Source organism: Triturus cristatus, chromosome 2_1 (assembly GCF_964204655.1).
Source record: "Triturus cristatus chromosome 2_1, aTriCri1.1, whole genome shotgun sequence".
Classification (NCBI taxonomy): domain Eukaryota; kingdom Metazoa; phylum Chordata; class Amphibia; order Caudata; family Salamandridae; genus Triturus; species Triturus cristatus.
The window spans coordinates 1,151,288,116-1,151,309,616 of NC_140581.1; positions in this window are offsets into that span (position 1 = coordinate 1,151,288,116).

Consider the following 21,501-nt stretch of genomic DNA (forward strand, 5'->3'; position numbering starts at 1 on the left):
TGCTTCAGCTCGACATTCTGTGATTCTGATCAAATCACTTAATCTCCCCATGTCTACAACCAAAATGAATTTGTTGTTGTGTGATGTAACCAATGCTCATGTAAAGCACTCCAATATCTGACAAGTCTGCACTATATAAAACTGCAAAAACACAAAAAATAAGTTTTTGGCACACTTCTGTCATTGGGCTATACTTGGGCTACATCTGGGTGATGTTTGGGCGACATTTGGGCTCTATTGTCTCTGGTGGCCATCGTGGGAGACTTATTTGTTATTAAGTTTCCTAATTTCCTCATTTACTGCAGTCTCCTCAGTAGGAAATACTTTCAGTTTTTTACTTTGGTTCCATCAAGAAGGCATTCAGATGTGTCACACATTTGCCATAAATTCTGAATGGTAGTACTCTAGTTGCTCATTAGATCACTGTAGTAAAGCTACTGCTCACCACCGAAGTCTGCTGCTGGTATTAAAAGTGCATGTTTCAGTCTGCATGTCAGAATGTTTTAATGAAATAGAAGAGGATTTGAGAAGTCACTTAAAATGTGCCCTAATGTTTCTTTCTTCAGCACTAATCATAATTTCTATGGCAAAATGAACCCCCTCATTGTGTTCCTTTTTAAATTAAATGTTTTAAGTGTTACCAGTTTATTACAATCAAGATGGCTTCAGGTGTGCCATACGTTTGTCATAAGTAGGACTGTTAGCGCTCTAGTTGTTCTTTAAAACACTCTGAGAAGCTGTAGTAGAACACAAAGGAATCAACTGACAGTCTCTGCCCTTGTTGGATGTACATGTTTTACTGTGAATGTCAGACATCATTCTCACATGACTGAGAAGGATAATGTGAATTTACAGAAAATATGCTCTCAGTTTAGCTTATAGATCACCTTCCAAACCTCTTTGGGAAAAGCATGAGAAAATAGTTTTCTCTCAAACATGATTCATGATATCCCAGCAGTAGGCTTTTTCACATGGTAAAATCACCTTATAACACACCACAATTCCTAAAATGAGTATGGTACCATCAACAAATGATTTATAATGTAACAAAAGTCTTAATACCTTCTATTAACTGCAATGCTTTTTAATGAGGTGCTATTGGTGCAGTTCAGAACACAAAATCTCCTCCTGCTTCCACGGACGGAATGATTCCTCAGTCGCACACACATACACACATCACACGCTGGTGGGGCCCATAACACCAACATACATTCATATCAAACTATCTGTGCCTTACAGAGGAGAGATATCCTGATCCCGAACTACAGCTATTCACTTTGGATAGAGGAAACACATCTATTGACTTACTCTAACAGTTCCTCCATCCGGAGGTCGAATAGATCATTTAGTTGGTTTGGAATTTGATGGAAAACTCTTAACTTCTCATATTAATCAATAAAATATTACAAGAAATAATCACCCGACACAGTTCTTCAAATAATGATTTTTTTTTCTTTATCTAATTAAATTGTAGATTAAATCCTAACAATGACATATTATCTTTTGTCATTTTTACCTATTCTGGCTATTTGTCGTTTTCTAAGTCAGAACCGGTCCTCAGAAAGCTCATCAGTATTCTAAAGTCCCGTCCTCTTCTGTCAGCATGGAGTGTCGCATAGAGTAGCATCGATCAGGGTGCGTCTCAAGCTTCAGGGGTGGTAACCAAGTCCCTCTCTAAGCTACTAATATTTATACCAAAATTTACATATAATAGTGTCATTTTCTTTATTTCCAGGCCGCTAATTGGCTGAATTCAGCCCCGTCCCAATACTTTAAGAAACATTCTCAAATTTTCACATACGGATGGTGAATAAACTAGGCGCATGGGAAAGGCTGTTCCCAGGTCAGGAAGTATCAGTCTATTGTGAATAGGTGGCTTTTGGTTCCCAGATGGCAACATTTGCTCCATGTTCAGGGACATTGGCATCTCGCCCAGAGTAGTCTTCATGGACCTGGTTCGTTAGTTCATGGAAAGGCCACGAAGAAGCCAGTGCAGGTGCCTTCCTCCATTCCTCAATGTATGAAGTCATGTACTTTAGTGAGGATTCAGTCGGCAGCCATCTTTTAGTAGGCCGAAATAGTCAACTTAAGTAAAAGAAACAAATCGTAATTAATACATAGAAATGATTAAAACAGTGTTATTCCCTTACTAATACCCTTATGTGTATGCATTTATCTAGCCATAGGCAACATTTAAAGCCGTTAATGCTGGTTTATTTAAGCGCAAATCACATTAACACCGCTTAAGCCATCATATAAAATTTAATATGCGTACAAACTTAGTTCACTTATTATTTTTAGCCATGCAAATGCGTTCCCATGTGTATTCTCTTGGTTAATAAGGTTGATTAGTTTAATGTCACAACACTCCATTATTCATTAAAAAATTAATATTTATTCATTTTAATATGACATACATAAATGGATTGGGTATACTAAATTTTTTTATTTTAGCCGCTCCATCAATCCCCCCTTTGGTGATTTTATCACCACAAAACCCACAAAAATTTCAATTTATTTTCCCTTGTTGCAGAAATTTGAAATGTCTTCTTGCTTAATTAAAATTCTGTTTCCCTCTTGTCTTCTCTTTTTGTTTTGTCATACATACTCTCCTTCCAATCTTCCATTTCTATTTCATTGAGATCTTTTTCTTGTTTCCTTTCTCTCTTTTTGTAAATTTCTCTTTTAACCTTCTTTTTATTTCTTCTATACCTACAACACATACATCCTAATCTAAGTATTAATAATACGAAAATCACACAAGTTAATGGAAATAATATTTTCCCTAGTATAGTACTACCTAATTTACCTAAGAAAGCTTTAATAGCAGCCATTTGATTACTAATTCTAGTCCAGATACTTTCAACCTCCAGTGGTTTTATTTCATCATGCAATTCTGTAATATTCTTTATATAGACTTTTAGATCTCTGCTTTCGTCAGGAATGTAAGTGCAACAATGTTGAACTTTCAGCATTCCACAGACTCCACCCTCTTTTGCCAATAAAATATCAAGGGCAAGTCGATTTTGCATAATCATAGCACGCATGGCAACCAGCTCAGTGTTTACCAAGAGAAATCCTCCAGCGGTGCTTGTTGACAAGCGAACCACAATGGTGGACAACTTCCGAATATTATTTGCATTCAAAGATATTCCCACTGCTGGTATCAAGGCTCCAAAAATATCACATACAATTTCTAACCAAGTTTCTCTTCTGCTACGCATTAGTAGGTTATTTGGTCCACTATTTTCTACTCTATCCATGTGAAAGATCTTTGGAAAGACCAGGCCAACATAACATGTGCCATACCAATGGTCGGGCAACCTGTAGTAAGCCTTGTTCCCACAAATATAATACAGTCCAGGGAAAACTGGATCTTCTCCACCTCTAAATCCCCATCCGGATGCAATGAAATATGTGTCATGAGACTCACTTGTCCCTATATAAATATAGTCATATTGGGACCTTTCCCTCATGATAAATAATTTGCCTTTCTGGGGTGAGTCTATAGCTATTGTCGGTTTAACTCCACCCGGTGTCTCCTTTTTCCCATCTATTTCCCAAATGTTTTCCCCTTCCTTATGTCCCTCTGCATTCTGATGTATTTTCAATCTTCTCTCTTCAACCATATCCAAAAATGTTTTCTCTTCTGTTTTCAAACTGCAAGTTAAATTGTTCTTAAAAATATATTCTAGAGTTAGTCCTTTAGTTTCTATAAAAATTTCTCCTAATACATTAGCATCTTTAGCTGGATTTAATTCTTTATTCATGGGCAATCGTCCAAGAATATTATCTATATTAGATAAATTATACTCTAATTTTTCTACTTGATAAAATATACTAGTTAAAACGCTACATGTTATTCCATAAGTTGCTGGGAGGTGATGATAAGTCACCCCTTCTGAAACAGATGCAGGTAATTGCATACATACGTAGCAATCCCTTACGTCCATTGTTTTTACATATTTATACAATAATTTTGAAAACACATTGCTAGAAAAATCAGTTATTGACCTATCTTGATGCACATGCTCGGTGCTTGTTCTAACTGGTATTACTTTATGTGAGCTTTTCACTATATTAGTCATATTCTCAGTATGTCCTGCTAGTGTATCTAAAGTTACTTTGAAAGAGATCAAAAGAGCGAGTACGCTCCAAAGAAGCATTAATAGTCCTGTACAACAACAACATGTCTTGCACCATCTTCTCATGAAGGTACATCTACTCTTGTTATCATCTATGTTAGCCATTTTGTTAGAATTAACCGTGTCTTTTGACTTAGCCTCTTCTACTCCTCCTCTTGTAGCTTTCCTACAAGATCTAAGACTTTATCAGGTGATCCAAATACTTCAATTTCTTATTCAATCCTGTGTATTCCTACAAGGATCAAATTAAATTACTCAGCTCGGCCTTTCGTCGTTTTTCACTTCTTTCTCGTCATCCACATGCAGAATATCCTGATCTTCTGCTTCTTCTCCGATGTCGGATAAGATAACTCTCAGGATTTCCCCTGTTTCTTCTTCTTTTATCAATCTCAGCAAAGTCTCCTCTGGATTTCCTTGACTATCTGCCTCTTCCCTTTGTTCAGGCAGTGCCACATACGTCCATTCAGGTGACTTATACTTCTGGTTTGGTTTTCTTGCTCATTTGTTTGCTTCTGACACTTCTGTTTCTCCCTCTTTCTCTGGATGCTGACTGGTTACTTCATTCACTTGTTCAGCCTCTGAGGGTTTAACTCGTGTCAATCGATATCTCAGCTTCTTAATTTTGTTTGGCCAAAGATCACCTTTAGCATTTCTTCTTGGTTTGCCGTTTCTTTCCTCAATCCAAGTTCTCTTTCTCAGAAATCGACCCTCTGGTATTTCAGTTTCACTGTCCTCAGATTCTGTCTCATTTGATTTTTCCTTTTCAGAAGTCTCCTTTTGCACCTCTTGTGTTGGCCCTACTTCTGTCCCTCCTCGGGTCTCCGGCACGCAATCTCCCTGCTGACTACTTGCCCCTTCACCTAGCTGGGTGTTGCAGTTCCCTACACCTCCTCGGGGTTTTTCCGCAATCTGTCCCTCTCTTTCTGTGACTGTCCCTTCTTCTTCTTCCAGTATTTTCTCAGGTGGAACTTCTTCTACTCTGTCATTTGGTGTAAATGTTACTTCTGACTGGACATTCTTTTCTTTTCTTTTCTTTTTTCTGTGTTCACCATTGGCGTTTTGCTCATCTCCAGAATCTGAACCATCTGAAATCTGCAATCTTTTCCTCAGAATTTCTTCTCTGGGAGTCTGAACTAGTCTTGGCTCATTTTCCCCCCTTTCAGGATTTTCTTTTGACTTTATATTTTCACTGCTTGACTCATCACTTGATTCTGATTCGTCAAAGTATTCTTTTCCAATGCCGTCTGCTGGATTTGGAACTCTCAAAGTGTGACTTGCATGTATCCAGTTTTTCAGTCCAGCACACTTCACAGCAGTTGTTGTGGTCAAGATGACTTGTCTTGGCCTTCCCCACCTTGGAACCAGGCAATTTCTTCTTCTGTGGACTTTTATCCTCACCCAGTCCCCTGGGCTCAAATCATGGGCTGGTTTCTTTTCAAGTGTGGTGGCATCCGCTCCAACCTGGTGAAACACAGAATGAACTGCGTCAGCCAGGCCTTTACAGTAATCCAAAATCATGTCATCAGTTATAGTCATCAGCTTGTTGACTGGTACAAACACGTGTCTCATGGCGCGTCCATGATGATCTTGTGTGGACTCAAACCTGTAGTTCTGTCTGGAGTAGACCTAATGGTCATCAAAACCAGAGGCAAGACATCAGGCCATTTCAAACCTGTGGCTAAACACATTTTCCCTATTCTGTTTTTGATAGTACCATTCATTTGCTCGACCACACCAGAAGCCTCTGGTCGGTAGGCACAATGCAGTTTTTTTTGTACACCCAATGCTTCACAAATCAATTTCATGATCTCATTGTAGAAATGTCCTCCTCTGTCTGATTATATGGTTATTGGGAACCCGTACCTTGGGATGAATTCCCTCAACAATAGCTTGGCCACTGTGATTCCATCATTTCTTCTGGTCGGGTATGCTTCCACCCACCTAGAGAACAGACAAACTACCACCAACACATACCTCAGTTTGTTAAAAGGGGCATTTCAATGAAATCTACTTGCATTCTGGTGAAAGGTCCTCCCTCCCGGCCTATGGTGCCTAGACTCACCACCGTCTTCCTTCCAGGGTTGTACTGCTGACATGTCAGGCATCTCTGACAGAGACTTTCTGCTATCAACCTGAATTTTGGATTATACCAGGTCTGCTTAAAAGCCCTTATCATGGCATCCCTTCCCAGATGTCCTTGGCCATGATCATCCGTGCCATGGTTGACATCATGCTATCAGGCATTACTGGTCTTCCATCCCGATAGACCCACACATGATCCTTTTCCCTGGGTGCACATCCTGCTTTTACCCACTGCCTCATTTCTTCATCCACTGCCTCATCCTGCAACTGCCTCACTTCATCCCATGTTCCCACAACTTTAGTAAACATTATGGAGCAAGAAGACATTTCCCTTTCTTTTGACCGATTAATTGAGTATTTGTTTTGGGCACAATACTGAGCCATGTCGTTTGCAAAACGGTTTCTGGTAGTGATGCCCAATTCTTTGGGCATTTGTATTGCCTCAAGCAATTTTCCAACCACTTCTGCATTCCTTATGGGAGTTCCACTTGAGGTCAGGAAACTTCTTTGCAGCCATAATTGGCCGAAGTCGTGGACAACTCCGAAGCCATACTGGCTATCAGTCATCACAGTCACTCTCGCATTTCTCCCAATTTTGCATGCCTTGGTTAATGCCACTATTTCTGCTACTTGAGCGGATTTAACTCCTTTCAAGGGTGATGCTTCTACAACTGCTGAAACTGTGCATACTGCATAGGCTGCGCTCAATGCTCCTTCCTCCGTTCTCAAACAGGATCCATCCACAAAAAACACATAATCACTTTCTGGCAGTGGTAGATCTCTTATATCAGGACGAGGTTTTGTGCAGTAATCAAGCACATCCAGACAATCATGATCAACCTCTTCTCTTATCTCCACTCTCTCTGCATCAGGCAAAAGTGTAGCTGGATTCACATTCACACATCTTTCCAGACTCACATTGTTTGCACCTAGAATGACCTTTTCATACTTAGTCAGCCGACTATGTGACATGAACTGTGTTCTACTCCTTGTTAAAAGGATCGCCACACTATGGGGTACAAACACTCTTACTGGATACCCCATCACGATTCCCTCACTCTGCTCTAGGTTTCGGCATGTAGCCGCTACTGCTTTCAGACATCCTGGCAGACCTATCGCCACTGGATCTAACATTGACGAAAAATATGCCACTGGTCTCCTTTGCCTTCCATGTTTCTGTATTAACACTGAAAGTGCGCATCCGTTTAGCTCACTACAGTATAGCTCAAACTCATTTTCATAGTCTGGCATACCCAGCGCAGGGGCTTCACAAAGACTGTTCTTCAACTGTTTAAATGCTGCCAATTCTTCTTTGTTCAGTTCAAGGGGGTCTTTTACCTCACTTTTTGTCAATTTCACCAATGGTTTGGCAATCAGGGAAAAATTACTTATCCGCTGACGACAGTAACCAACCATTCCTAGGAACATTCTCACCTCTCTTTGGGTCATTGGAGCTCTCATTCCTCTAATGATTCTGATCCTGTCTATGGTTACTTTTCTCAGGCCCTTTTCGATAGTATGACCCAAGTATGTCACTTCCTTCTTACAGTATTGCAATTTTGTTGGAGATACCTTCAGTCCTCCATCTGCCAAATGATTCAATAAAGCTGTGGTGTCTGTTTCACAGGCCTCACTTGTCTTTGACGCCACCAATAGGTCGTCAATGTACTGGACTAAAACTGAACTCTCAGGCATAGTAAGACTTTCCAAGGATTTCTTTAACAACTGGTCGAAAATGGAGGGGCTCTCTGTGTACCCCTGTGGGATTCGGCACCATGCCAAAATACGGTTTCCAAACCGAAATGCAAAAAGCGGCTGGCTGTCATGATGCAACGGAATGGAAAAGAAAGCATGACACATTCAATTACCGTGTACCATTCTGCATCATGCGGGATCTGATACAAGATTACTGAGGGATTTGGAACAATTGGACAACATGAGACGACAATCTTGTTAATCTTTCTCAAATCTTGCACAATCCTGAATTTCCCACTTGGCTTTTTCAGTCCCATGATAGGCGAATTACATGGACTGCTCATTATCTCCCTCAACACTCCTTGCTGGATCATTTTCTCAATCAAAGGGGTTACTCCTGCTATTATTTCAGGTGTCAGTCTGTATTGTGGAATGTTTGGGTAAACGGCTCCTTCCTTTACAGCAATTCTCACTGGGTCTACATTTCTCATCAGGCCTACATCTTCCCCAGTGAAGTCCCAGACTGCTGCTTTCACTGTCTGTTTCAATTCTGGGGGCAATTCATCTGGATTGAATACTGCATAGGTTCCAGCAACCTCACACTCTTGGTTAGCTATGGTCATTTTATATAGAACATCTTCATCTGGTGTTTCAAAGGCTATTCCGTCTGGTGTACAGAATATGGTGCAATTCATCTTGCACAACAAATCCCTTCCTAGTAAATTCACAGGACTGGTGTCACACACCACAAATCGATGCATGTCTGAAAATTTCCCTATTCTGACCTTTACAGGATCAGTAAGGTACGTTTTAATCTGGGTATTAGACACACCAACTACTTGGATTGTTTCACCGGAAAGAGGACTTTCCTTGGAACTTTTGACCTTAATTAGGCGGCTACATGAGCCGAACTTTGCAAGAATCCAGTGGGGAGGCCCGGGGGACATTACCCTGGAGTTTCCGGTGGAGCGTGGTGTGCGCCAAGGATGTGCCATGGCACCCACGCTCTTCTCCCTGTACATCAATGGAATAGTCGACTATATGATTCGAGTTAACACTGATGCTCCCAAGTTGGCTGGAGTGAGCACTCCAATATTGATGTTTGCTGACGATACTCTTATTGTATCTAAAACTCCGAGCGGTATGCAAAGGGCATTGTTAGTTTTTGAAGATTTTTGCAGAAATCATGGTCTAGAGGTCAATGTGACCAAAACCAAACTTATGGCCTTTAATCCTCACCCAAGTTACAGAGCAGGAAAGTTTGTCATGAGTGGACAGAAACTTGAGGAAGTAAAAAACTTTGTCTATTTGGGCATGCATGTGACACATGATAACAAGTGGAATAGACACTTGGAAATGTCCACACTGAAATTCAGGCAGATAACTGGAACCCTGATTGGTGAACACAAAAAATCTTACACTAGGCCTATCAAACCATTGCTCCAAGTATATGAGGCAAAGGCTCTAAGCTCAGTGTTGTATGGGGCCGAGTTATGGGGTTTCGACGCATTTTCATCTCTAACAGTCGTTGAACATAAATTTTACCGTAACATAGTCGGCCTCCCGCAGAGCACGCCCTTGGTCCCATTACGGTACGATTTAGGTAGGAAGGCAATTAAGGACATAGCCAAACTCCGCCCGGTCCTTTACTGGAGGAGACTCTGGACTACTCCAGAGCTTCACTCATATGCTATGGGCCTTATGGATGTAATACAGGCCGACACGTTTCATAAGATTGGGTGGTTAAGGAACCTCCGGGAAACTATGATAGACCTGGGTATGGAGGGGCTATGGAGTGATCCGGTGGCCACCGGGTTCCCTTCAAAGAGATCTCTGAAAATGCTATATTGGGAATGGGTAAATCATCGGGTCTGGAATGATTCTGCCTCACCTACAATGACCAGCCGTTTTTTGGAGGCGAAGGTTTCCCCAGTTTTTGAACCTTACTGGGATTTGATCTCCCAACCCAGAGACCGGAAACTTTATTTCCAATTAAGCGCAGGCTCGCTTCCACTCAGGGTTCTAACTAATGGGTGGGCTGGAGTAAGTGTAGGGACCTGTCCCATTTGTGGCCTCCATGAGGAAACAATTGCCCATTTTCTGTTTGTTTGCCCCGTATACGCCAACCCTAGAAGGACATGGCTGTCCCCTTTGTGTAAAATTTTTGCCACAAGGAGTTCTGTGGTTGCTTTAAGACTTCTGTGCACAAGTACTCTTCCAGTACTATCAATCGCCTTAGCCAAATACCTGGGATGGGCTTGGTCCTTAAGGCATAGGGCTCTCAGGGAATCCGCGGGAGCATCCACCGTAGGGTCTCATGGGTAGTTAGTAGTAAATCCCCTTCTATGAATAGAAGCATTACTTTGAATTGCACTTTTAAAATGTTTCCATCTTTAGTCTTTTGCCATGTTTAATTCTTGTCTTAAACTGTAATTTTTAGTCTGTCGATATGTTTGATTTTTTGTCTTAATTGGAACTTTTAGATATTTAAAGGATGATTTTATCTATTTTATAAGGATCAGATTACTGATAATTGTGTCTTTTGTATATGTTTGTGTCTTCTATGAATTTTTTAAAAATTCGAATAAAGACTATGATGATGATGATTTTTCACATCTGCTGATCTGACAGTGGATCGTGTAGCTCCAGTGTCTACTAGAAAAGTAATGTTTTCATCATTAACTTTCCCATCCACAAATGGTCCTGTCTGATCTATTTCTAGAGATGCGCCAAGTACGCATCCTGCTTCCTCTTTTCGGCACCGTCAATAAATCTCTTCTGGCTCACTTTCGTCATTTTGCAGCCAATACTGTGACACAGCGCTCGCGCGTTGCGGTTTGTTTACCTGTTCTTCATTGTAGAATGCCGTTTCTTTACTATACTTCTGTGTGCTCCGGCTCTGTGGTAAGGGCGGTTTTGGCACCTGATTCTGTAGATTAACAGCCTTCTGCTGTTGCGGCGGTGGGCCACTCCCCTCACACTGCACCTGTGGATTCAATGACGGATTTTTATCATTAGTACCTGGTGGATATTTACACCCGGATTTCCAGTGCCCTAATCTTCCGCAGTTGTGACAAGGGAACTTTTTCTTGGCTTCTTCTATATTACCCTTTCCCTTTCCTGGACCAAATTTTGATTTAATGCCTGGATTATTAGCTTGTTCTATCAGCTGAGCTTCCTGTCTCTACTCAACCTTCACTTGAGCCCACATTGCCTTTTCTTTTAGTTTTCGCTGCTTTGCCTCAATCTCATCACTAAAGTATTTAGCATGCCTCAGGATCTCATCTATTTTCTTGCTCTGCCAGTCCACGGTATGCTGCTTAATCATGTCACCAATCTCGGGACGCAGACCATACACAAATCTGTACACAAAATGACTCAGGTCCTTTTCTCCCAGACTGTCATCCCCACTAAACAGTTTGAAAGCCAAAATTAGCCTCTCATAGTATGCGTGGACTGACTCTTTCGCTTCCTGATGTGTTCGATCTATTTTAACCCAATCTGTTTCTTTTGGACGCACTTTGTTTTTCAAGAATACCATGACCTGTTCGTATTTCTTCATTACCTCTGGGTCTGGGGCTCCTGTTTTGGGATCTCTCGGGTATTCTTTGGTGGGCCAATCTATGACTATCTTACATTCTGCCCACAAATCTGCTGGCACTATTATATCAAACAGACTATTCAAATCAATCCACAGCACCTTTGACAATTTCACAAATCTGTCTACCTGTCTGTACCACTCGACTGGCTTTTCCCGTAATCGAGGGAAGTCATTTGTAAATGACAAAATGTCCTGTCTGGTCCATGGGACATGCACATATCCCCCTCCTGGAATCTCTCTCATAGGGAACTCCATCACCACCTTCTCCTTTTTTCTCACAGAAAACGCTGGAAATGTTCTGTCTGAGGTGTCATCCCGCTTCCTATACCACCTGCTCTTCCATTTGCCCACATCTCCCCATTTCCTCAATACCGTGATTATATCCCTAATCTGCCCTATTCGCCCTGCCGCGTTCAGATTCTCGATGTCTTTTTCTGTAAAATCCACTTGGTATGGCTTCTGTAAAGCTTTTACGTTATCCATGTCAATTCCCATTTCACTCGCTATTTCTGCTAGTCTGTCATGTAAATTCTTTGCTCTCCACGTGACGCTTTTGCATAGGAACAGCAGTTCCTCATCTTGGTAATTTTCAGCTTTTCTGTGGGGATGGTCCCTACAATCAACTCTTCCAATACCATCCGTAATTTTGCCACATCAACGGTATGAGATTCTTTTTCTTTATCCTGCAAGCCTTTCAGCCATTCATTCAATTCTTCAGTTCACTGATTTCTCTACATTCCTTGGTTCTGTCAATCTCTGTGGTTCTAATATTGATCCTCCTACCATTCTGCTTCTCTCGGCAGTATCAGGACTATAAAATGGATTCTTTGACACCTGCAATTCCGCTTTACCCATAGTATGTCCCCAGGAATTCTCTTTTGCTCTCATCAGGGGCTGTTCTTCCTGTCTACTGTTTACATACGGGACTGTTAGTCCGTGATCACTGTCTTTCTGCTTCTCAAAAATAGGCATAACAGGACCTATGGTCACAGGGACTGTAACTGCTTCTAGATTTTTCGTCAATTCTCTTATTTTCTCCGTCAGTTCCAATGTGGTTTTTGCTAGTTCCCTAGAATTTTCACTCTCTGCCCTATTTTCCTTTCCCTTTTCCTTAAGAGAATTTCTTCTTCTTACTTCTGGGGTCACAACTTCTGTTTTAATGATTCTCAGAGTTTCCCTCACTGGTGTGTCTGCGGTTGGCGTTTCTGGTTCCTGCCTGTATGGAGGTGGACTTTTGTAAAACATATCATCTAGGACATCGTCGTCCGTTTCGTTAGCCCCATACCTCCGGGTTTCTACATGATTTCTCTTTTCTAGGCATTTCCTTCTTCCACTTTCTCCTTCTGTTCTAACGGGAAACAATCCTTCAGTCATACTCGCATCTCGCCACCTTCTCATCCGATCACAATGAGTTTCGCGATCGTTTGGCCGTCCAAACATATACCGGTACCTACTGCCATTTCTCTGTTTCTCTCGCTCATGCATCTCATCTTCCCACTCTGTTAATGCCTCAAATTGCGTAGGCCTAGGTCGCGGATCTAAGCTCATCATCCTCTCCCGTAAGTTCCTCAATATTGCCAAATTAAAGGACCCATCCTGTGGAAACGCTAAAACTCTGTCTTCCTTTGTATATTTCGCCCAATTGTCTAACCAGATGCACGTATGGTACCCATATTTTGCAACCATGAAGGATGCGGGGGTTTTCGCTGGGGGAAGTAACTGTCCTTCCCTAGTCACAATCTCTTTGTCTTTTACAAACCAATTCCGCATTTTACTAAATAAAGATTTTTTCTTCTTTTCGGGTGAATGATAATACATTTACCTTTCTTTCGTGAACCCTTTAGTCCAACGGTGCGACCTTTAGTCCAATAGCAACACGACTCTTACTCCTGCACCTATCCTGGCGCGTCTACGTCACTGTCACAATTTCCAATCCTTGCGCGACTCACACTAACGCACCAATCCTGGAGCGTCTACGTCACTGTCACAACCTCCAATCCTAGCGCAGCTCACACCAACGCACCAATCCTGGAGCATCTACGTCACTGACTAACTGTCCAATGCCAGCGCGGTCCACCTGACGTCAACAGTCGCTGCAGCAGATCCTGCTCCTGTCTCCTGTCTACAGTCTACTCCTCCTTTACAAGACTACTCGGTAGACTTTGTTTCGATTTTACAATACTTGTTAGTTACAACATACAATCATCTCCATTGTCTGTCCCGCTAACCACAGAATAGCAAAAGATCTTTCCCACGAGATCTCTGTCTTCCCGAGAGCAGCGCTTACCTCTGCCCTACTACAGAATTATTACGATCGTTGGCAAAGTAGCGCATCCCTCTACTTTACCCTTCTATCAAGCATCAATTAACTGTTTTTCTCCGGAATTAAAACACATAGGTGGAAACGCAATGCTCCCGAGAGATAAAACCAGAGTTCTGCAATCAATCCAAATGCTATTTTCATTCACACTCTTCCACGCAAGAAAATATAGTTCATTCACACAGAATCCTGCCTTTTCCGAGAACAGCGAACAGTCTGTCCTGCTACAGAATTATAACATACGTTAACAAAGCAGCGCTTACCTCTACCTTGTCCTTCTAACAAGCTCAGAGAACACCTGCTACCTTTTCAGTGATAAGCGTTATCGGCATACCAATTAGTTTCCTGGTACTCAAGACCAAAATTTCACAGGTAAACCTTTGCTATCATACACACTTCTCTCACACAGAAATTATCTCTAATGGCAACACACAGCGATGTCACCGAATCGAACCCAGACAATGCGACGCGCAACTTCAATTGTCACACGTTTTCCCCGTGTACCTACGGGCAACCACAATCCCGTTTTTCCCGAGAGCAGGCTTACCTCCGCCCTACTACGGAACTGTCACCGACTTCTTACATCCCAGAAGCCGTACAGACTACATAAAACTCAATACGACTTCAACATATAGTGTTAGTACATATATCAATACCAATCAATAATCGATAAGCTATATACATGCCAAATCATCAAACCAAAACAATAAAAACCATCTCTTGCTGCCAGAAATACTGGTGTAGTTCAGAACACAAAATCTCCTCCTGCTTCCACGGACGGAATGATTCCTCAGTCGCACACACATACACACATCACACGCTGGTGGGGCCCATAACACCAACATACATTCACATCAAACTATCCGTGCCTTACAGAGGAGAGATATCCTGATCCCGAACTACAGCTATTCACTTTGGATAGAGGAAACACATCTATTGACTTACTCTAACAGTTCCTCCATCCGGAGGTCGAATAGATCATTTAGTTGGTTTGGAATTTGATGGAAAACTCTTAACTTCTCATATTAATCAATAAAATATTACAAGAAATAATCACCCGACACAGTTCTTCAAATAATGATTTTTTTTTTATCTAATTAAATTGTAGATTAAATCCTAACAATGACATATTATCTTTTGTCATATTTACCTATTCTGGCTATTTGTCGTTTTCTAAGTCAGAACCGGTCCTCAGAAAGATCATCAGTATTCTAAAGTCCCATCCTCTTCTGTCAGCATGGAGTGTCGCATAGAGTAGCATCGATCAGGGTGCGTCTCAAGCTTCAGGGGTGGTAACCAACTCCCTCTCTAAGCTACTAATATTTATACCAAAATTTACATATAATAGTGTCATTTTCTTTATTTCCAGGCCGCTAATTGGCTGAATTCAGCCCCGTCCCAATACTATAAGAAACATTCTCAAATTTTCACATACGGATGATGAATAAACTAGGTGCATGGGAAAGGCTGTTCCCAGGTCAGGAAGTATCAGTCTATTGTGAATAGGTGGCTTTTGGTTCCCAGATGGCAACATTTGCTCCATGTTCAGGGACATTGGCATCTTGCCCAGAGTAGTCTTCATGGACCTGGTTCGTTAGTTCATGGAAAGGCCACGACGAAGTCAGTGCAGGCGCCTTCCTCCATTGCTCAATGTATGAAGTCATGTACTTTAGTGAGGATTCAGTCGGCAGCCATCTTTTAGTAGGCCGAAATAGTCAACTTAAGTAAAAGAAACACAAATCGTAATTAATACATAGAAATGATTAAAACAGTGTTATTCCCTCACTAATACCCTTATGTGTATGCATTTATCTAGCCATAGGCAACATTTAAAGCTGTTAATGCTGGTTTATTTAAGCGCAAATCACATTAACACCGCTTAAGCCATCATATAAAATTTAATATGCGTACAAACTTAGTTCACTTATTATTTTTAGCGATGCAAATGCGTTCCCACGTGCATTCTCTTGGTTAATAAGGTTGATTAGTTTAATGTCACAACACTCCATTATTCATTAAAAAATTAATATTTATTCATTTTAATATGACATACATAAATGGATTGGGTATACTAAACATTTTTTATTTTACCCGCTCCATCACTATCATGTATATTGGTCCCAAGATGGCTGCCAACACTTCTTGGATGAAGTGCTGACAGCCAATCAGATCTCACGATGAGATGTGTGGTTAGGCTCCGTCCAGATATATATGTGATTTTGATTTTGATTTTCTCAGGAACTACTGAACGGATTTACACCACTTAAGCAAAAGGCACGACTCTGAACCAAGGTCTAACTTTCTGCCAAATTTGGTGTAATTCTGTTCAGCAGTTCGGGCTGTAGCTGCAACTAAAGGTCCCTATGGAAAATTGCAGGGGGAAAACATGTTTTGGGACCCCCTTTTTTCTCGGCCCCCGCTTGACAAATCACCCCGAGACTTTCAGGATAGGAGCGGACCAGAGTGGGCCACAAGTTTTGAAAATTATGCGAAGATTCGTCAACCGGCGCCAAAGTTATTCCAAATAGAATGTTGCGGTATTTTTTTATTTTTTTTGCAGTTCCTGTCTTGCTCACACAACAAAGCGTCATTGTGATTCCACCAACAACAGGGCTCGACATCACAGGGTGCATAACTACAATGTTCATGGTAAACAGACTCAAACATGTATGTAATGCCTGACTTTAGTGACATTGCGTATCATTAAATAAATACAAAACGTCGGAGGCATGAGATTTAAGATGTTACATTAGTTTCACAACTCAATCCGGATAAAATATACCACAAACAAATGCAGACAATTAAAATTTATTGTCCCTCATCTAATCAGATTGCATTAGTACTACGGCTATTGCAGGAGAAAATTTGGCATTTGGTTGATTCTTTTAACCTGCTTGGAGGATACTCGACTCGATTTCATACAAAGAGCCTTGAACCTTTGCATGGTCATGAAATGCATATTCTAATCACTTTTAGATTTTCACACAATATTCCCACAGTAATACACTTTTACTGGGGTTCCAGGATTGTTGTTTTTGTATTTCTTTTTTTTCTTTTTTTACACACATTAATTTAATTATGTCTCACACTTTTTTATACACAAGATTAAAATTGCAAAAAATCGGGCTCCAACAAATGTCTAATATTGCAACAAGTTATAGAGCCTGAATGTCATGTTTGGCTGCTCCACTACATTTACGATATGGTTTCTCTTGGGGGAAAGTACATTTATCGTATCAAAAGTGCAAGTGCTTGCATACTCTAGCTGCAATTTAAAACCATTAGTAATTTTTTTAATATAAAATAGGAGATATATAGGCACTAAAACCATGTTGATTATCTGAAACACTAAAATCCATTCTTGAATAACGTGCTAATGCATTTGTGCAAAATTTAGAGTTCAAAGGTGCCAGTGCTTTATAGAACTAAAGTGCAAATATTGCATCATTTCATAACAATGAACATAAAGTGATAATGTCTACATGCATTGGACTTTAGAGGAGCAGCCCTGGCATACCTATATTCATAATCAGCTTGGAAAATTTATGTATCTAAAAAGGCCCGTATTTAAGAAAAGGTGGTAAAAATTACATTACTCGTTCCTCTCGATAAATAAATTCCAAAATCATACTTCTCCATGAGTCTGAAAAAATCAATACTAGGACAAATCTTACTGATTTCTTTCATCCTTAGTATTGCTCCTCTACTTTTTTTAGCTTCCTGTTACTGTTCAAACCCTGAAAAACATTAAAAGTCAAATTTAAAAATGCTGGTTACAGATATCTAAATTAACCTAAGCGGACATGTAGATCTTCATCTGCGTAAAGCCCAGATGGGATTTTCATATTATACAGCAATATATATCTTGATTCTAACTGGCGCAACTTCATCTCTCGATTTCCACCCCTCCTCAGTTTAGGCACCTGGTCCACTGCAAAATTTGACAGCTTACTCACATCTCCCTTATGGACTTCATTCATGTGTCGTGCAACAGGGTAGTTTTTATCATTATTCTTAATTGCCCTCAAATGTTGTAATATATGGATATGTGCCATATGAATGGTGCTACCCACGTATAGTTTTGGGCACATGCATTTTATAACATAAACTACAAATCCACTTCTGCAGTTCAATGAGGTTCTAATCTTCCAGGGGCTTTTCATAAGCGGTGATGTAACTTGCTTCTCATTATTTGCGATCTTACAGGCTTCGTACTTAAAGCATTTATTGAACCCTGGACTCGCTCTCAACCAGCTTTCCCCTGCGATCAATTTGGGCCGCAATTGACCAATTTATTTCTCATTGATTTGACTTTTTTTAAAGTTAGCAGCAGTCTACAAGGCAACACTTCACTCAGAATGGGATCCCTTTTATCTAGATGCCAGTGCTTACACGGACTATCTCTCACTTTAGAATGGTAAGCACTGTAACCAGTAATCATCCTAGTTTGCTCACCTAAGTTATTTTTCTTCCTAGTGGTTTGGGCCTCACTGGGTTGTAATAGGGTCTCCCTTTCAATGTTTTTCACATTGTGAAGGGCCTGATCCAATACCTTAGTGCTGAAGTCCCTTTGAGTAAACCTTTACCTGATTGTGCTTCTGTCAGATCTTGGGCCTCACTGCAGTTACGCTCCATCCTCATATGCTCTGCATATGGTATGCTCATTTTCAACCTCTGAGGATGGAAGCTCCTGGCATGCAGGATTGAGTTTCCTGCTATCGGCTTTCTGTATGTATGGGGCTGTCGGCTTTCTGTATGTATGGGAGTGCACTACTCTATCCTTCACATACACCTCCAGATCTAGGAAGGAGACCTTGGAGTTGCTGAGGGTCTCTGTAAACCTAAGGTTCAAGGAGTTGACATTGATTTCCTGAATAAATTGTTGGGCTGATTCCAAAGAACCTTCCCACACTCTAAACAGGTTGTCTTTGAACCTTAACCATGTCACCATGTTTTCCTCACACTCACTTGCATGTTCGACTCTGAGCACCTGCTCCTCCCACCAGCCCATATGCAAATTAGCATAGCTGGGGGCGAAGCAGGTGCCCATTGCTTTCCTTGTAGCTGTCTAAATGTGTCACTTCCAAACAGAAATAAGTTGTTGGTGAGACACAATCTGCACATCCCCATTAACATCCCTGAGTGTTGGTAGAGTGATGTAGGTTGTTGATAAAGGAAGTGTCATACTGCATGCAGTCCATCTTCATGAGTTATACTCGTATAGAGGCTCACTACATCTAATGCAATTAAAAGGTATGACTCACTCCATATCATATTCTTGATTTTATTCAAAAATTTCTCGTGTCCTGGATATACACAGGAAGTTCTTTTACAAAATCTTGTAAGAAATAGTCTAAGTACCGTGAGGTGGGCTCAAACAGACTGCCAATGGCAGAAATGATGGGTCTACCAGGTGGAACCTCTTTGTTTTTGTGGACTTTAGGAATAAGGTAGAGGATTGGTGTTACAGGCTCCTCCACCTTCAAAAATAGATATTCTGCCTGGGTTAACATTCCTAAGCCCCGCCATCTTGCCAAATCTTTTATTTATTTATTCTTGACCTCTGTGATGTTACTTTGGGGTAAATTTAGAGAACATCTGGGATCCCTCAACTGCATTTTGGCTTCTTCGTTATAAAGTTCAAGTGGCCAGAGGACCACATTCCCTCCTTTATCTGATTGACGTATTACGGTATCTTTTCTGTTTTTGATGTTATCTATCAGTGTTATGTATTCTTGATCATGCTGACTGCCACTCTTGATGAAGGTCTTACTTGATGAAACTGATAATGCTTGTAGAGCCTTAATAACTAGATCTGAAAAGATATCTATAGCGTCCTTGGGGGTATTGGGGGTGAATATTGATCTGGGTTTAATGTTGACTTAGCGGTCCCAAAGATATCAAGACCAAACATACAAGCAGTCTCATAAAGTGTCCCAGGCAAAGGAAGTCCCTAGTTCTCCTTCTCCAACTGGTATAGTTCATGTAGAACCTTCAGAACTCCAACCTCGAGGTTCTGTGCCACGTCTGTTTCCATTTGTGATGGCCCCTTCTGGTTCTTTCTATTGGCGAAGAACTTCTTGAGTTTTAACTTGCGTATAAACTTAAAGAAGTCAATGCGGGTCTGAGTATAGTTAAAATTGTTTTTCATGCAGTATGATAAGCCCAGTGAAAGTATTTGTGAATCTTCTGTAGTTAGGTGTAGATCTGTTAAATTGATTTATTTTATATATATATATCTACACACCCCACTTCCGATTCCCCCGATAGAGATCACACATCGACTCAGGGGCAAGACTTTCAAGATTTTCTTCTGTGTTTTATTTTATCGCTGTTACACATTTCGGCATTGCTTCCTTGCTCACACAACGAGCGTTGCTGAATATTTACATTTAAAATACCGGAACTGCAAGTCACATGCTCTCCTGTTTTAGCAGCCACTGAAAAAAGACCTAATACCCACTGCTCGCGTGGGGAAATCTTTACAATTAATGAATATATATATATTGATTCTTATTAAGCATTCAATGAATTTTATGTTTATTTGTATATATTTGTACATATACACAGTTGATGAAATGCTTACAATGACATTAAACCTGCATAATAATTCTAGTGCATGTTTAAAGATGGCTGAAATGTTTTTCACGTCCATCCGCCATGTCCTTCATCTATGTTGTGTAACCTCGATTCAAACAACCAATGAATGCTTTGTCATTGATTTAAATAATGTTGTCTCATGGCTGCCGTGTGAAATTGACAAAGGCAGTCGCCGAAACGCGTCTTTTTGTGATTATAACCCAATAAAACCGGGTAATTCGCTTCCCGCGAGTACTGTACCTTTTGTACTTTGTAGTAGCGCGATATTGCGTGTGTCCACCTACACGCGGAAAGCACCTGTTCGAGAGTTCAGGGACTTCGGTGGAAACCTAGCAGCAGTTCGTCTTTTATCCCTGCACCGCCATAGCCATCCAGACTTGTATTTAAACCCCTTTGGTCGCGAGCCCTGCGCCTCACGTTGCCGCTTTGCACGTCGGAGTAATAACGAAGATCGGAATGCCAGAAGCCGACATGGACGCCTTTTACAGATGTCAGCGGTAACCGGCGCCGTCAGAAGAGTGCAATCAGTGATACGCATAAATCAACCATCGCGTACATACAGCGAGGCATCGCATAAATCCAGAGGTGAGAGGGATTACAACGGTATAACCGCTTTAATTATAAATTGCGAAGAGCTTTCAATTATAACGGCAGAACATGGAAAACGTTGACACAAACAATAAGCAGATCAGAGCGCTCTTGATCATGTTCAGTGACGTGGCGCGCCGCGAGGCAGTGGAAGACATTTTCAAAAGAAAAGGAGGCACACAAAGGAATGACAGTGGAGCTAACATACAAGGAGGGGATGATTTGAAAATAAAATTTCAGAAGTTAGGCTTTATGAAAGAGAGACACGCAAATGGTGGGAAGCCACATCCCTCCAGCAATACATTGATGTACAGAGAATACCACGAGGGCTGAGGATATATACGGTCCCAGCATATGAGAATCCAGACCCTAGGCTGCTTGAAGAATGGGCAGAACACACAGCCCACTCCTCCCGAGGCATGCTGCGAATTTTAGTGAAATTCGCATGGAGCGATCGTGCACGAGCCTTG